Source organism: Stegodyphus dumicola, chromosome 6 (assembly GCF_044657685.1).
Source record: "Stegodyphus dumicola isolate Sdum_Otavi_A_Nest chromosome 6, ASM4465768v1".
NCBI lineage: Eukaryota > Metazoa > Arthropoda > Arachnida > Araneae > Eresidae > Stegodyphus > Stegodyphus dumicola.
This window is the reverse complement of record NC_140773.1, coordinates 177,737,722-177,756,035: the sequence shown is the minus strand read 5'-3', so window position 1 is coordinate 177,756,035 and position 18,314 is coordinate 177,737,722.

Here is an 18,314-nt window from a genome sequence, read left to right as displayed (position 1 = left end):
AGCAATAAAATTCTAATTTTCAAATTATTGTTCATAATGCTTTTTACTGATAGACAAAAACATTTTTGCAGCAATCTTCTGAAGAGTTTCTTTGACTTTTCGATTTCTGTGTGTGACTTATTTCACAAAGACGTTCGAATAGATCCTTGAGATAAAAAGCTTGTATATTAAGAACCACATACTGTTTAATTGGAATTGAACTTCTATAGAAATGCTATTTCTACAATATATAAATTCTTCCCATATTAAGTAAAAGGTGATTGCAATTAATCAATCACTTCAATCCATAACGTGTTAATCGAAACTCTAAGTGAAGGATTCTTGTGTTATCAAATACATGCATTAAAATTATCACTTTGATATAACGCAGATTACATCAGTTACGTGAGTTGCAAGGAACTTTCTCCTTCCTTATTACGCGTCTTCGTAGTGTAATTAGAAGCATGTCCGACTAACAATTGAGGGACAGTTCGAATCCAGGTGAGATCATTGTTGATATTTTGTGTTTCCTGTACCGAAATAAGCTTCTGATTCTACAATTGGTGCCCGAGCTAAAATACCGTGAACAATAATTCCGCACCACTGGTACTTGGCAAATGGGCCCCCTCTCCTCCAATCGCCCTTTCAATGGAAAAGGATGTAAGGATTTTTTTCCTTTTTTAGGGCCTGCCTACGTGGTGAAATTGAAAAACGCGGGGAGTTCTAATCCTGGTGAGGCATTGCTGAATTTTCATATTTCTTGCCCCGAAATAAAATTAATAAGTGTTATACATTACATATCAATTGAATATATTAAAAAGACAAAATAAAGAAAAGAGATTTTTAGAAGCATCTTTATTGCTTTTATATCTCTGAATCTGTTAAAGGATGAATGATTTTAAATTTAAAAGATAAAGATTTTATGTGTGGTGGAAAGGCATGTCTTCTGAGAAATGCCAATTTGAAAAGCCACATGCATGACAAATGCCTCGATAATATAACTTAATGTGATGAAATAAGATGGAAATGTCAAGATATAGGGTCTTCCACCGTCAAAATATTCTCAATAATAAATTTCCTGTTAGTATTTTGTTTACAATTTTTAATTGTTTCTAAAAAATTCATAAATTAAAATTATAATTGATATATTTTAAATACTATCAATGTTTATAACTGCACCGATTTGAAATAAAAATTTGTTATAAATTGCATCTGGAAGCAGGTACATTTATAACGAAAGAAAATTAACGCTTTATGGTAGAGATGAACGTCAATATTCAGAATCGAAGAAAGTATCTAGGAATGGGCATTTTTCAGTTGCTTTTAGTATAGGATATACTAGTATATGTGAATATGTAGATCTTACACCATAAAAGGGGGGACAGTTCTATATCTCCCGTTCTACTAGGCCGACTGACGAAATTTAACTTGCTTTTTTAATGTCTAGAAAGCGCGACTTAGGATATATATATTAGATTTATACGTAGCATTGTTCTAACATAGGTATTCTGACCCAAAATCGGACTTTTTCGGAAATGACATACCTATTTTTTTCCATATTTAGATCCTACAACTCAAATTATGCCAGAATGCCAAGTTTATAAAATTCGCACGAGTAGTTTTTCAAAAACTAGCTATCCAAATTTTAGCTCCTGAGTGTTAACTGAATTTTGTTTTTATTTATTAATATGTCTTTTTTCATTAAACTTACTTGCTTCTTTCTTCCACAGTTCGAAATTTAGGTTTAATCCAAATAAAATTTGCAGATATTTTCTGATTTATTTTTAAAAATTCTACTTTTTAGTAATTTTTATAAACCTTTTGAGAACATTTTTGAATTATAACAGTTTTACTGAAGATGCATATCTAGGCATATCCTCAGAAAATAGAGTTTATATCCGAAATTTCCCGAGATATACGTGAGATACACATTGACGCGTTTTGAAATTTGACATATTTGTTCTAAGCGATAATAACACCAAATACTGTTTACGCACTTTGTTAATATTATTTTAAAGATTGAACGATACACCTTTTTCCTCTCGTACTCAAAGATAATGAAAATAGGTTATCATAAATTAAGAACGAGTGAATTATTCTTGGCGTAAATTGAAAAAAATAATTTTTTTTAAATTTCTCTGCATGTTTCCGACCAAATTTTACAAAATTTAGTATTTAGGCATAATTTGAGGTGTAGAATCGAAATATGTAAAAACAAAATAAATATATCATTTAAGTCCGATTTTTTGTAAAAATACCTATGCTGCAACAATGTTATATATATATCTAATATATATCCTAATTTAAGCTTTCGAGACATGAAAAATGAAAGTTCAATTTCGCCATTCGGCCCAGTAGAAGGAGATATAGAATTGCCCTTTTGGTCCTTTATTTCTGTTTTGTGCAGAGTGTACATTCAGTCGACGTAATGTACCGTAGCATAATTATTTTATAAAAAAAGATATTTGAATTATTCTTAGTGCGGTTATGAGTATTAAAAGCTTTTAACACGTATAAGTAATTTATTTTCAAAGTAACTGAACTTCGCTACACTCAGTGATTGCGACAATTCCTACTGACAATACTCATGCTTTTAAGATGGGACAGTAGATAAATAGCAGAATAGAAAAGCAACAAAACAAAAACAGAATAGGAAACAAATTGTACCTAAACGATTCCATCTAAGAAGTTTAAACTTTCAACAAACTTCTTAATTCCTATTCATAAAAATAATTGGAACAGGAATTTGATTTCAATCCGATCTTAATCTTCATATCTTCAATGCGAACAGATTCCCTTACAGAAGCATACTAAAATTATATGCCCAGGATTCACATACGCAAACTCCCAGAACATGCATATCAAATTACTTCTCTTTCATGCAAATAACTACAAAGCCTGATATTTCTCAAGAGATGTACACACCGCTTGCTTTTTCAGACATCCTTTTAGAAATTTTTATTTGTTTATTTTAAATTCGCCGGGACTCTAAAAAAGATGGATTGATCTGCATTAGAATTTCAGTTTACTACTTAAGGGACCAGACTGAAGCTATATACTGCGTTGCTGTCAGACGATGCAAAAATTTAAGCAAAATATTTTTAAGATATTAGGCAAAATATTAAGCAAAACATTATTAAGATATTAGACAAATCTGGAGGATCATCTATGAATGTAAAAGTGATATGAAATTTAAATTCAGCAAGTGATATTCAAACTTCATTCAGTGGAGTTCTGATATCACGTGAATTATTTTTAAAGGTTTCGAAGATTTTAATAAAATCAGTTTCTTTATCTTCATTTATCATTTATTATCTTAATTTACTTATTTCCGTTTTATAAACAATGTTGCTATTCTTATAAGCTTTTACTTAGTTCATTAGTGGTGTTTCACTATGTTTGGAAATTTGTCATCGATTTTCAAACTACTTCTGATAATCTACTGAGTTCAAATTTTGTGCATTCACAGCTGGTGAATGACAATGCATTGTGGTGAAGGGGTGGTTTTGAAAGTTCGGATTTAGGTTTTTTTTTAATTGATCTTTAAAGGATTTTCCGCAAATATCTTTGTTTAACGAGCAAAATAAGTATATCATAATTTTACAGTTTGCATCCCCGAATAGAGCGGAAAAAAATTTTCAATGAAAATTTTGAAATTTGTAATTTAATTTTTGAACTTTAATTCAATTAATTTTTGTTAATTTGATTCATTCAACTAATTATTGAATTTAAATCGCTCGGTTTCTTAGACTATTTCATATATATATATGAGTTTAAAATTTCAGCATGTAGAAACGTATGGGATATAAATTTTACAGATTACAAAACAAACTTTTCGCATTCTTTTAAAATAAGAAAAAAATATTTAATAATTAAATAATTCTTTTAAAATAAAAATTTATCAAATGGGCGATTCCCTATATAAAAAAATTGTTGCTTTCAAAAGGAAGCTGAAAAGAAAGCACTCTTTGCAGAAAACTTGCTTTTAATTTTGCGATCTTGGGGCACTTAATGACAAATTCGCTTTATTCGTTTGTACTTCCTTGTAGGAAATAAAGAAAGGATTCTAAATGCGAAAAACTTTGGGTGTCAGATTTCAACAGATATATCCATTTTGACCGCTCCCAAATCCATTTTTAGTCCATTTTTGCATGATATATGTGAAGGTGATATCTGTATTGATGCGAACAGGATAAAGGACATTTTATTCCAAAACCCAAAATGGATTTCTTCGTGTCGTCTTGTATGTATTTATGTATGTATATGTGTATCTCGCATAACTCAAAAAGGATTAGCTATAGAACGTTAAATACGAGAATGAAACAATGAAACAAATTTGGATGTAATGTTGTTAAAAAAATATTGATCCATAATGAGCAACAATGTCGGCAGTCGAGGAAGATTGAATATCTGAGGCTGGAAACAACTTAGGATTTTAATTTATGCCTATTTCAAAACGTTTACAATTTTGATAGCTTTGCGGTAAGAAGAGAAGCAGCAAGCAGAAGTCTATATAGTCGAAGTGCTAAAAGTAAGCAAGTAGTGTTCAAGTTGAAATCTTAATTCAGAATGAATCAGTTTCGTTCTCAATGTATTTGATTGGATAATTAATAATGCTGTAAAATTCGAGTTTTAGTGCCATTTACATCACCAGTGGTATGCAAGAGTCATATGATGTGGATTAATCCCGAAATGATGCAGTGCAGAAATATATTACTTTTTTAGAATACAGAGGGAAAATGACAAATTAAAATTAAGGATTAAGGGTAAATTGCTAATTTAAACTATAACTTATATTTACATACTTTTTCCTTACACACACACACACACACACACACACATATATATATATACATATATACACACACACACACACACACACACACCATATTACACGACTTCAAAGTCGTTACCGGGCCTTTATTTTCGCAATCTTTGGTAGTAGACAACATACATACTTCCAATTATAGGAGTCTTTTAAATGACGAAAATATTAGTGCTTTGGTAATTTCAAATTTAGTAAAAAAATAAATTTGATAAATAACGAAATTAACTTTTAATGCTGTCTCGTGGTACCTGTACTTATTTCTGGGAAAGTTTCATACTCGTTGTAATAAAGTAAATATACAAGAAATTTGACTCTCGTCGACAAAACTGACCGGAATATTTAATTTCAAAATTTGCAGCTTTTGATATCATTTTCAACTTGCCTTGAGAGATGAATAATATCAGTTTAAATGAAATGCAGTAAATGATCTAATGAAGAGCATCGAATGAATATATAAATATGTATGATTATAATGATTAAATGAAGCGAAGTAAAAATGTTTATAATTTAGCAGGCCATATAAAAAAATCGTGTGGTGTCCACATCAGATTTTTTTAAATTTTAACTTAAAGTAAAAAAAATGCTCTTCGCGAAATTGTTATAACGTATAATTCAGGGTAAATGTAGAAAATAATGTGCAATCAAAATGAAGATTTTTGTACAATAAATTTTTATTTGAAATGGAATAATTAAATTTTTATTAAAATGGAAGCTATCGTGTGATTTAATGAGAATAATATATTAAATAATTCAATACGCAGAATTCATTCACAATTTTGTATAGAGAATAATAAAAGAGTGGAACACCTAAATAATGAGATCTGTTAATTAAATTGCATTGTTAAATGTGTCTTTTAATATTTGCCATGAACGCCCCACACTTTAACTATTCGCGGTATAAAGTTATAGATTAATTTGGTAAATAGAATTATTTAATCTATTATTCCCATTAGACTATATAATAAACTATTTTTCTTTCCTTAGTGCATCAATTATCATATCCATTTTAAATTAAAGCTTATTGTATTAAAATTTTTTATTAATGTATTTTATTTACAACCTACGCTCTAGTAATAAAAAATTTTCTAATATTAGCTTACTCTATTAAAATACTGAACAGCATATTGTTTAGTTTTTCTCTTGTTACATTCGTTATTCGCTGTATAACCTGATTTAATTTCTCAGTTTTGGCTACATTTGCGTAAGCGGTTTCTTACCTTCTCAGAAGATAAACAATCGATTCTAATTACTCGGCAAGTTCGTACTCCAGAATTTCTGAAAATTTAAAATCGTGGATATGGAGAAATATTCATTTTATAGCTTAGGCTGCGTCCAGAAGGTGGTATAAATGTCACAGATGCATAATCATAATACGTAAAATGCAGAAGTTTCGTTCACACCTGCAAGACAAAGCTTCTAAACCGTAGCCATTTAGATAAGCTAAATTTGCGCCCATGTCTACAGCTTTCCCACTCTCTTCTCCTGCTCAATAGGTTTTTTGCGTTCGCTCTGATTGGTCGACTCTCATACCAAGTCGTCATATGACTGAAAACGTCAAACTTTATGCCAAAGCCTCTAAACTAGTTTTTGTGATGCAATAAGGTCTGGTTCATGGACCGCCTAACAACGAAACTCGGCTTAAGCCAGTTTATGATATTTATACCACCGTCTAAAGAGTCTTACAGATTCATTTTATTCACTGAAAAATGTATTATTCCTGAATGCCCGTGAATACTAAATTTATTTCATGCGCATAAATAAGTATATTGTAATATAAATCATAAACGTTATGTGCGCAATACATAGCTTCCTTGTACGGACTTTAAATTATACACATTTTTGCTCCATTTCATTTAAACTTATTTCCCCAAATTTCATTAGAGATATATTTCTCATTCAATTAATTCAGTTCTCACTTTGCGGCAAAGCAAAAATACATAACTACTCGAAATATCTTCATTAAAAATTGTAAAATACAGAAAAGCATAAACACTAAATACAGTTAAAAAAAATTTTTTTTTTACAACTAAAATTAGTTTCTACGCAAAAATAAGCAATTCTGCCAGCGTGCAAGAAAGCAGAATTTTCGGTGCACAAAACTGAAAGTTTGCTTTTGATCCCACTCAGCAAAAAGACATTGAAGGTGCAGAAACTGACTTAACTCACTATTCTACTGAGTTTCAATTTGAAAGCTTTCAGATTTTTTTATTTTTTATTTTCTGGTAATAAAATTATCATATGAAAAACAGCCACAATTAAAGATAGTATTGAATACCTTTCGATTCTAAAAAAAAAAAAAAAAAAAAAAAAAAAGTGCTTCCTGCTGTGGTTAATACAATTAACATTTTGCTTCACTTTTCGCGCAATAGGAAGTCAAGCAAAGAAAAAAAGAGACAAACTTGCATACCTGGAAAGGGGAAACGATGCGTTGGCAAAAACGCATTCATTTAGAGATAAATTTTCTCAATATTGAATTAGAAGACTTTTTTACTTACGATTTAATTTGAGCTAGAGTTAAGTAGATTGGAAATGAGGTTGACAATACCACTGTGCAGTACTATAAATACAAAATCATTTGTTACGTAAATATTTTGCAATTATGTTTTATGTATCTTTACAAAAAATGGTTTTATTATATTGAAATTTATGACATGTAATTTTCACTATGGGACCCAAAATAATTCATTTAGAGATATGATAGCCTTGGTTACAATTTATTAACATGTAACGAAATCGGCCACCTTTTGGAGATTTCTTAAACTTCAATGTATAGTTCCTCTCTAAATAACTGCCTAGTCTTATTTTCAATAAGTAACAAAAAAAGGAATATTTTTTTATCAAAAACTTTTTTACTAAGATTTTTTAATAAATTTTGCCAGTTAAAAGTGATAGGTGTGAAAATGTTGTCTTCTTTCAGATTTTTTTAAATCAGTTAACACGTCTTATTTGATTCAAGTTCGATGGTCTTTCAAATGCCTTTTCATAAATATTAGTGTTCTGACTATTTCTACTCCCAAAGTTTTTAAATACATTTAACATAAGAAAGCTGAACAATCAACTTGCCAGTAGTGACTAACAATTAAAAAGTTATTAATTTAATTCGTTATCTAGAACACAAAATTTGAAAGGGCTTCTAGTTTGAATCATACTTACCACATACTTATGTTGACTGTTATTTACGGTAGTAACAAGACAGTTTTTAAAAGCTTTGTCAATAGCGAAAAACCAGCGTCAGTAACAAAAAATCAGAAACCTGTTTGAGTAGTGATCGCTTTAAATTCCTGTGTCAATTAAGTTTGTAAGAGTGCCAATTTTTATTTAGCTGAGTAGCAGGAATTAGTACGGTAAAAAAAAACGTTGATAGCATTTAAATCTAGGGCTTTGAAGATTCTATGTTCGATTCCAGACAAAGGCACGATTATGTTTTTTAAAGTATATTATTTCCTAAGTTTCTAAAATCTCTACATTTAAATAATGACTAAACTTACGATACATCTCATTAATGAAACTTCATCTGCAGAAAAATATTCAATCTATGAGTTCAAATGTTTCATGTGAAGATTTTCAATAATCCAGATTTTGGCTGAAATTTGGATTTAGGATGTCATCTGAATGAAAACAAATACTCTATTCTGAGTGACTGAGTAAGCGAATAAAGAGGGTGGGCAGGCAACCTTTTACTTCCTTTCGCCTGCGATGCGATCAACCATATTACCGAATTTGCAAAGACAATATTTTTTGCATACGGTGCTTTGCATAGATTTGAGGGAACTGATATGAGCGGTCTAAGACTTTCTCAGTGGAAATAGCACTTTATACCGAATGACTGAGTAAGAGAAAAAAGAGAGTTGGCAACCTTTTACTTCTTTTTCCCTGTGATAGGATCAGCCCTATTAGCGAAGATAGATGTTTTACTTACGCTGCTTTACATAGATCTGAGTGAAATTATCTGAGCGATTTGAGATTATCTAAGTGAAAACAGTACTTTATGCTAAGTGACGATGAAAATGAACAAAAAGTGGGTAACCTTTTAGTTCCTTTTCCCTGAGATACGGTCATCCATATAGGTGAAGTTACAAAGACAGGTTTCTTGCATGAGGTACTTTGCATAGATGCTGTAGTCGCAATTATTCAAATTTTATTTAATCTGAACCATCGGCGGGGCAATGCTCATGTTCATAATTCTGAAGAAATAACAGCACTCTTTTTCTGGCCACATCAACTGCCAAATTAGTCGTATCTGTTTGGAATAATGATTCTTATCTGGTCGATGACTGAATACCATTACTAACAAGTGAATGTGACTTCGTGGGAATGGCAGGAAACAGAAAAATAAGAAGTCGGCAAAATGTCTCCTTGTATATCTTTCAAATCTCAGAAATTAAATTAATGTACAAAGAAAAAATAAATTTGATTAAGATTAATATCTTTGCTGCTTTAGCGGTCAGAAATAAGACATAGATCTTGGCAAAATAAAGTTTAAATCAACTTGCTGTTAAGTATTTCAGCTGCTGAATGTTTTGAGTTACAAGAAGAAAGACAAACAAAGCATCCAAGTCTTACAGGTTAATCGGACCTATACCCTTGGATTTGGACTGCTGCTAGTCTCCGCTAATTACTTTACCGTCCAGGGTGACTGACGCAAATACTTCTACAATAATTTTATATTACGCCCATTACGTTGCTTTAAATTAAAAATGTATGAAATCATTTAATCATCAGTTTCAAAATTGATAAGGCCAAATACCAAAAATTAATTTTAAATTACAAGTTGAACAGATGAAAGCTAAATTAAACAACCTTATTACATACTTCTAATGTAAGAAAGAAGTTCATTTCTAATAGCAGAAATTGTTTTAAAATGGCCAAATTTTGGGGTCATTTTAAAGAAAGAATTATATTAAGGCGCATTACAAAGTCCCTTTTAAAGATTCACTATTTTCTTCCTTGCCATTGAAACTAGTTCACATTTTTGCAAAATGTCGTTAACTTACTACTTCTTGGAAGCTCGACATACTAAAGACATAAACCATCTTTAGAACTCCACTCCCGTAGATAACTGAGAAGATAAAAAATAATGTCGTCTTCTTAAGTTGCTGCATTCGCTATTTTTTCAGACTAGATATACTTGACCCAAAGTTTCTGCTCCTGGAAATACACTTGAGCTGAAATCTGGGCATCAAGTGTTTTCTACAACCCCTTATCTATGCTGATAAAATCTTCAGATTGTGCATGTTTTGCATTAATTCGATCACATTCTTAAAGTGGAATTTTATCCTTGGGTATTAGTTCCAGTTTATAACGTTTCTGATTATTGCTCTGTTTTCTGGAGACAATTTTTAATTAAAGTAAATTTCATTACAATCCAGCTCTTTTATGAAATTTCTGCCTCAGATGGAGAACGAGATGCCAATCACTGAAAGAAATTTAATTACGTAAAAGATTCTAATTTTACGGATGGAATCAAAATGTATACACCGTTGTTCACGAGAGTCCTTACTTGGCCAGTATTTTGCTAACCTTTCGTCATAGACGCATACTTCCATTTGCAAAAATGTTTTAAATAACGCAAGCTAATATTCACGTTTTGGAATTTTTAAATTTAAAGAAATTAATTTTGTAAAAATTACGAAATCCAACTTTTTATTCGTTCCTTCCACCCCTATACTTACATTAAGGAAACTTTTTTACTCGTTATAAGAAAATAAAACTCAAAAGGTTTGGGTCTCATACGACAAAAATTAATTGAGAAATTTGATGTTAAAGTTGGAAATCATGTTTAGGGGCAGTACACAAACTGAAGAGCGAAATATTTTCATTTGTATTCAACTAAAAATAAAATGTCATGCTATTGATCATGACACTATCTAAAAACTGTGAGCGGTTTAAAATAATGAGGAAAAATGCTCAAAACGTTTCTTAAGTTCCACTTATTTTTCAAAACGCCTAATGAAATGTAAATTAATTTAGATAAATTAGTGCTAAAATTGAAGCTTAATCTGTTGGATTGTTTTCAAAAACTGCTTTAGCAGAATATTTTCCATGTTTTTCCTCAATGTATACATTAATTGGGTGGAAGAACTTATTCATTTAGAAGAGCCTCTAAAATAGGAAAAGTGGTAATAACTTCGAAATTTTAAAATTTTACTGTTTCATTCTCTTAGCAACAATTTTTTTTGCTTATATACTCTGCTGAGAAAAGTATATTTACTTTTCAAAGAGAAAATGGTATATCCCATGTGATGCTTCCGTAAACAGTTGATCTTTTTAGAAGAAAAGCTTTTTGCGAAAACAGCTTTATTTCTGAAAGAAAATAATAAAGTCCTTTTCAGCTGCACCATTATATTGCTGTATTTTTAGAGACGACTCACTTTCGCGAAAGATTGACAGGTTCATAAAAAATAAGTTTGCTTTCTGAAGATATGTATCATATCAAACAAAGAAACTGCGCGAACACCTTTAAAAAAAGGGGGTAAAAACTAGGAATTGCCGGAAAAGAAAGATAATAAAATAGTGGTAAAAAACATATTTTCCAAAAGACGCTACTGCCTTTGTCTGGATTTCGATGCTGCTGGAATTTTACTCCTATATTCACTTCTGAGTAATTAGCCCAACTAATGGAAGTTTAATGACAAAAGCTTTTTTTTTTTTTTTTTTTTTTTTTTTTTTGTGTGATTTATCGAACGTAACAAAGTTGAAAGAGTTGACAACTTACTGAAAAGAGAGAGCTGAAATGTCCAAATTAATTACTTGTTTCGGAAACAGTGAAAAATGTGCCAATAAATTGCTACATTTACGAACTAAAAGTTTTATCAGTGGAATGTTTCGGATCTTTTATTTCATGCGCATTCAACAAATAATCAAATTCATCAGCATGTTAAGGGAGCCTTTTTGAACACACACAAACTCCCCGTATACCACAAATGCACAACACGAGCTTAGGAGTGTAAGTTAATTAAACATTAAATGCATTGATAAAGCAAAACTAAAATAACAACTATCACTCTAGTTTTCGCAGAAACTTATTCGTTTAATGGCCAAGTCGCACTTAGCTTTTTAAAACGTTTAAGAATAATCTATGGCCATCAAACGAAGGACAGAACAAAATTCTGTCCTAGTTTTAAGATAGAAGTTCTGTGTTTTGAGGTTTTCTTTCCTAACAACCACAGAAGTTACTTGATTTTAGACTGAAACAAGACAGCTAATTTGCAAATTTTACGTGGTCAGTTAAAATTGTGATACTTTAAAATTTGCAAATAAAAAAAAACTCACACTCTATTACATGATTAATAGAAGAAAAGAATTTTGGTATGTACTCTAAATGAAGACTGATTTTTTACTTCCTTGCATGAAGTAAAGGAAGTGTTGTAATCATGAAAAACTTCGGGTGTCAAATTTCAAAGAAAATAGCCACTTTAACTGCTCTGGAATCCATTTAGACTTTTTTTCCCGTGATATCCGTATACGTCCGGCCAGAATAAAGGATTATTTTCTCCAAAACGCATTGTAATTTAAAATGGATTTGGAAGGGAATTTTTCCAGTGACGTCTGTACGTCCGTATGTATCATTTTCAAGACTTTATTTAAAGTTTCGTTCTAAAAGTTTATGATGTATTTTCTTTTTCATTCCAGCATGCCTTCGTGGTGTAACGGTAGCATGCTCGGCGCGTGTTTGAAAGGTCCCGGCTCGAGTCCCGTCGAGAGCGTTGCTCACTTTTCATGTCTCCATCTCCAAAAATTCTAATGGCTCTATAAATTTATAAGTATTAACTTTATAATTAAAAATATATTGAGGTAAAATATTATTTTATTTTGAGTGAAATTTTTATGTCTTCATCATTAGAGAATAACAATTAATGAAAGAATATTTTTTTTAATTTTTTTTATTTTATTTCATTTTATTGCACTTTAATCAGGTAAGAGTACTATGAGAAAGGACATTGGAATGCACTAGAAAAATTATGTCTGACTGATCTTTATGAAAAGAATTTCTGAATTATTTACACTTTTGATAAATTTAAAGTTATGTCTTTAAATTGCGTTACTGGATATGCTATCCAAGATAATACTTAAAAATATTAATAAAAAATGTTAAAACACTCAAATTTAGGTTACTAATTTTTAGATTCATTAAATGGCACATTATAAAGAATGATTATTTTCCCTTACTCGTGCTGTCATGGTGTAAGTGGTAGCTTGTCTAAAGAGTAGCTATAAAATTAGAGGTTCGTGTCCCAGTTACGGCACAGTCGAATTTTCACGCTTCTCGCTCCAAAACATCTAATACCTTTTGAATATGACTTACGAAAGTCGTCACGAGATTTCATGTCCGATTTTATCGCTCTGTTGTGATAATTTAAGAGCATTACCCCAATGTTGTAATTATTCAAATGGCAATAAATTCTGCAAAATCAATGACGAGCAAGTGAAAAAATTTGCCATCAAACATTGGAGTTTCTAGTATGCACACTTAGAAAATATGTCTTCCCTAACTCTAAATTGCAAGTTTATCGACTCGTGAATTCCCGCATATAATTGTATATTCATTCAATACTATGAGCTTAATTTGTGCTACCGATATGTTAAGTAATGTAAAAGATGTTTATGGCACGATTCTGCTTATTTAAATTTATTTTAAAATTCGTAAAGAATTACATTTTTGGGTAAATGGGATGGCCAAACTTCATGCCAGTAAGAGCGGCATTTTGGAAATGAGGATCGTTCCAGAGCCGCAACTAGATTTTCTAATAGCCACAAGTCTATATTAACATAATTTTAAAAGTAATGAAACAGGTTTCAAATGGAAAGAAACATCAGATAACTTTATAAAATGAAACAAAATAAATAAATTATTTTCTTTTAGGTATTAAGTTGTTTTAGTATACTATATTTCGTACATTATTTTATTTGCATAATAAGCCACTCCACTCGCCGGGGACAGCCACACGCAGCGCGCTATGACCACTCTTGTTATATAAGATTCACCGAGGGTGGCAAAGCACACGAGGGTTATCTGCCAAAAGGAAGAGCTGCCTTCGCGGAGGACTTTCTAAGGGAAACTGACTTGTATTCAAATCAAACATGGTAACAAAAAACGTAATCATGCAGATAGCCCGTTGACCTAGGAGCTGCCAGTATTTAGTGGTGTTAACCATTTGACATTATTTTTATATAAACCTTTATCAAAATGAACTGCTGTTTATCAAAATATTTCTTTTCAGTGACGCTGTACGAGGGGAATCTCTGACAAAACAGAAATAGCATTTAAGCTAGAGAGAGACGCCGCCATGTGTTTTTTCTTAATTAAACAACCCAAAGCTAATTCGTTCTAATAATGTAATCCATGACAGAAAGCCTCAGCACTTTGGTTATGAATTAAAACAATTTATGTTCTACCAATCACTACATTTATTACCAGTCATTACCAATTACTGCATTAGTGTCTTTTTACTTCCTTGTACGAAGTAAAAAGGAAGTATTGTAATCGCGAAAATTTTCAGGCAGCATATTTCAACGAAAATATCCATTTTGACCGCTATCGAATGCAATTTAACGATGTTTTTGCATGACATCTGTACGTAAGGACAAAATAAAAGGCAAAAAAATTATAAAAATGCTTTAAAATGAATTCTGAAAAGAATTTTTCGTGACGTTTGTACGTGCGTACGTATCTCGCATAACTCAAAAAGGAGTAGCCTCAGAACGTTGAAATTTTGTATATAGGACTGCTATAACATGTAGATGGGCACCTCGTATTTTGGTTGCAATCGGCCACACCAAACGTATATAAATATATTTATATATATATATCCGCTTTGTTACTCGGCTCAGTGATCTCTTCTTTACTCTTAGATGTTTGTAAATTGCTCATTTTTTGCTTTAAAAATGATTGAATTATGTTGTTCTTATCTTCCGGTTAAGGGTTTTGTGCCTTTAGTAAATCTGCAAGCAATATTTGTTCAATTAATCAACAATTTAAAAGCTGTTTAAGTGCGGGTAAGCCTAATTTTTCAGTAACATGGCGGACATATTTGTTTACATTTGAAACAGCAGAATAGTAGATTTGCTGCCAATCTAGAGAGACTAAGATTCGCAACGACAAAGATAACGCCTTCTTTTATTACTGCGAACTAAATCATGCTTAATCCATTCTGGAATTTATTCGAGAAAATAAATGTTTAAGATTTACTTCGTAATTTTTAATACAGATATTTTGAGTTTTTATGTATTTTTGCCTTGGCGGGAAGTGAGAACTGAATCAATTGAATGAGAAATAGTGAGCCGTCTGTGAAAAACTGTTTCTTTTTTGTTTTGTTTGCTTAATTTCTTTTATACATTGTTTTAGATTTATTATAGTATTTGAACAGAACATGTGGCTACGATTAGATAATGCTTCAAATGATATAAATTTTGTGCATTCTGAGTTATAATATGAAAGAAATATAACACTGTTAAGTGAACCTAGCGCCAGAGTATCGCTATGGTAAACAAATATAGTATAGTGAGTTTTAATGAGTGCATTTATTCTGTTGTGGTTTACGCGGTATCTACGCGGTATCTAATTCAATCCAATAAGTTTAAATGAAATGCAAGAAAAAATACGTATAATTTAATATTCCGTACAAGGAAGTCATGTGGTGTACGCATCAGATTTTTTTTATTGTTTACAACTTCCATATGCTTCTGAACCGATCCGTGTATAAAACGAGTGGAAAGTTTTTGTGAATGAACTTCTACCAATTTTGACGACCTGTGTTACTCAGAATTCCGATAAATTCAGTTATATAAAGAGTGCAAGAAACTACGCTAGTTAATGCAAATTTTATTTTAGCAGAAGCTCTTTGCGTGAATAAAGACGCGCCTTTAGTTATCGCTTTGTTCATCTGAAGAAGTTAAAAGTTGTTACATATTACAAAATCTCTAATAACTGCTTTTTTAACTTACCTGTCGTCTACCGGACGAGCTGAAGGTTAATGCCTCATCTATTCGAAAAATCCGATCGTTCAAAAAATATTGCATCAGTAAAGCTATGGAAAAAAGTGAAGGTAATATTATTAGCAATGAAGCGGACAAAGACGATATTAATGGGAAAACGAGCAACAAGGCTAGACTCGGGTATTTGAATATGGCAATGCACACGAGAGTTATTTGCTTAAGGAGATGGATGCCTTCGTGGAGGTCTTCCTAACAGAAAAAGGCCCATATTCATGTTACACAGCGGGGATATTACGAAACCCAACCATACAGGCATTGCATTCACCTGGATTCAAACCGCTTCGAATTACCAATATTCAACGGTCTTAGCCCCTCGGCCACTGGTGGAGCTAAAAGAAGAGCAATACTTTTTATTGGAATTGCCTATAGTATAAAAATACTTCCGAAAATTACTAGAAAATTCTGAGTTCAGTAGTGACATTGAAATTTTTTAATTATGTATTAGGATTAAATAAAATATTAAAAAATAATATTTCTCAGCTAATTTCAATTATGAATATTTTTCCAGTTATTCGTTGTTTTCATGAAAGGAATGACTGAATCGCTGAAATCTATTTGAAAGTCATTTTAACTCGTTTATAAGCCGACTCCCAAACTTTAGTAGCAAAGAATTTGCTAAATGTTTCGGGCTTATAGATAGAGATATCGTAACTAATTGCAACAGACACCGATTCCCAGACTTCAGTAGCAAAGAATTTGCTAAAATTCTTGACTTATACGCAAAAATATAGATAACTGATTGTACAAGATTTTGTCGGTTAGTGCTGGTCACTATTATCACCAAATGTAGTTATTTAGAAACACTGTCTCTTTTTGTGCAAAGAAAATTTATCAAAATGAAGTACATTGTTTCCGATAGTTTTATTATCTAGCTCTGTTACATAAATATCCTATGTACCTGATAAAATAGCCACTGTTTGTCCCGCATAAATCTGCATGCTTTTAAGCTACTTGCTCTTTCACTGAAAAAGAAAAGGGGTATCACAGAACGGACACTATCAACCACTAAAAGCTTGGACCAATTTTGGATATCACTTCCCGGCAGTAAATGCTCCCAGCTGACCGCAACTCGCACTAAGCCATGGATTTATGACTTCGGCAGGAAGAAAAGGATTGGAGTGAGGGAGGGAGGAAATAGGGGTCAGGAAGGCGAAAAATTTAAATTTGAAGAGTAACGAAAGCAGCGTTTCCACTACCGAAAAAAATTAGGAATTCTGATTTCTGAGAAGCCATCAACTGCATCGCCATAAGCTATAAAATGGTACCTTCAATGGATATATTTGACAGTTTATATACACTTACTGAAGGAAGTTTTCTACTCGAAAGTGAGTTAAGTCTAAAATATTATGAATGGGAGAATGAACGTTTGTATGTGGAGAAGGGTCGTAGCCAATAGACGACTCAAAAACGAAGATTAAAAGGCTGTTCCACAAATCTGCAAAAAATAAGTCTAAAAAATTTTACTATGCCGAGAATTATATGATAAAATAATTGATTTTAATAAAGGACTCACTCATAACTTGTAAATCCCGAGGAGCGAAAAAATGCTCATCCGCATTTATTTATTAATTACTACTATACTAAGTTACATTAAAGTAGGAATGCCAGGGATCATTGCTCTTCTGCTTACCTTTTCTCGTATTGGTGATAGCATCTATTGTTGAAGATATTCCAGTTCCTGGACTTATCTTTTCTACTTGCTATTGTTGTACTTGATCCTTCTGATTTTAACCTACAACCAAATCAGGTCCAAGAATTTTAGCGTGGTCAAAATGCAAGAATTGCACCTATCGTTGGTTTAAACCTTGGGCATCTTAAATCTCCTACCACCATCATATTGAGAGGACTTTCAGGTCAATTGCATTTTAAGTGTCTCCATGCCGCAAAAACACTATACACTATACTTTAAGTGTCTCCATACCTTTTTGTTGTGGAGACAGTGGCCAAATGTTATGGCAAAAGTAAATGTTAACATACAAGCTATCGTTTTCTCGAATAATTACTTAAAATGTAATGGAATGCGATCAATGAGCAAAGGTATTCCAACTAGAAATAAATCTCAATGCGTTGTGAAGCGGCAATAACCTAATTGTTAAAATATCAGAATTATCGACCATAACTGTTAATAACATCAAAACGTGCTACTTACCAGTATAGTGCCTTTTCTTAATTTAAAGAACGCACAAGAAACATACTTTTGCGAATTTTACTAATTTTATTATTTAGTAGCTACTATTTGAACTTACTAATTTCTTGAATAAATATATGTATATATCATTTTATCTTTACACCAAAATAATCGTTCATAAATGAATGAAAGAAAAGCACATCTTGATCTTTGGTTCCTAAGCTTGCACGTGCACATTCGCATATCTTGAAACAGTTGGATTAATTAATAAAGAAAACACAAAATATGTCGACACATCGCTGCGAAAGATCTGTTCTTCAAATCACAAGTGGTATTTTCAGCATGTACGGAGAATTATTTAGGCATTACACATGCATCACAATA